This window comes from Aplysia californica, unplaced genomic scaffold (assembly GCF_000002075.1).
Source record: "Aplysia californica isolate F4 #8 unplaced genomic scaffold, AplCal3.0 scaffold00553, whole genome shotgun sequence".
Lineage (NCBI taxonomy): Eukaryota > Metazoa > Mollusca > Gastropoda > Aplysiida > Aplysiidae > Aplysia > Aplysia californica.
Genome location: NW_004797823.1, coordinates 439,518 through 440,868, shown reverse-complemented (window position 1 = coordinate 440,868; position 1,351 = coordinate 439,518).

The following is a 1,351-nucleotide window of genomic DNA, read 5'->3' as shown; positions in this document are numbered from 1 at the left end:
AAAGGCGCAATAATAGAAAGGCTGCAGAAAGAGTCAGGAGCCTCGAGGAGGGGTCAAAGGAGGTGAGGGGTTGGGGCAGAAAGTGGGGACGAAAGCAGACGACAGGACATTGCTAGAGAGCAGGAAAGGAGGTGAAAGGAGACAGTTTTAGAGAAGAAAGTTTTCCGTCGCCTCCCGGATTCGAACCCGGGACCTTTGAATGGGAGGCGAACACCTTAACCTCTAGGCTACGTGAGCCCCCTATTTCGATCTTCAAAAAGGGTAACTTTTTTTTCTTTCAAGTACTGTACGAGTATCTTCATCTTTCTGACAGGATGATGTATTCCACTGTTTAGTTTTAGTAAGAATTTTACGGCACTTTCAACACAATAATATAAAGTCATATAAGTGCCGAAGAATAGATGTGTTACTAGAGAGTAACTACTAACATACACAAAAAAGGAGGAGAGATAAGGACGATAGATGTTTGATAGGAAAGAAAAAGCAAACCACACCGAAGCACCCGCCAACCACCAACGTATTCCACTGAGCTCGGGTTGGTCATAGTAGACAGGTTCTAAACAGCCCGTCTCCTGAATGTTCCAACTTAAAGTTGGTTGAAAGCGGGTGGATGAAAGGTGAAGAGTGGATAGCAAAAAGCAAACAGAGGGACTAGGAGCTAGAAACTGTTAGGACTTATTTTTTTTTTTTTTTGATATGTAGTAGAACGTCAGCATAGAGTAGTAGTAAGTGTCCCCCAGGTTCAATGAGATGTCGAACTGAATGCTGGTGTGGTGTATCTGTGATGCAGAGCACTAGTCACAAACAGCACAAATATAAGAGTTATAACACATACAGAGACTTATGCGTCTGCAGTAGGATTACCAGTGGGTATGGGGTGGGTGTGGTGACTGGTCGTACAGCTAGGAGTTGCGGAATTAATGACTGGATCAGCTGCTACTGCTGGGCAACCTGGACTGAATCAGTCTGTCGGTACCAACGACTGGTATAGAATTTACGTAAAGTCTTGACGACATGGTACAAAATAAATGTAGATAATTTTTTAGGCAGGCCTCGACCCTGCCTGTCAGGGCCAACCTCGACTGAAAGGGAGATAGTGCATCCTGGCAGAGAGACCGAGGCACTCGATTAAAAAAAGTACTTCTATTCCCCACTCTTAGGAATCGACTCATGTATGTGCGTATGACTATGACAGCAGCTACTCCAGAGACGCTAGCACTAGCCCCTACATCCCTACCCCCAGCGTGTATCTATCTCTCTCTCTCTCTCTCTCTCTCTCTCTCTCTCTCTCTCTATCTCTCTATCTATCTATATATATATATATATATATATATATATATATATATATGGC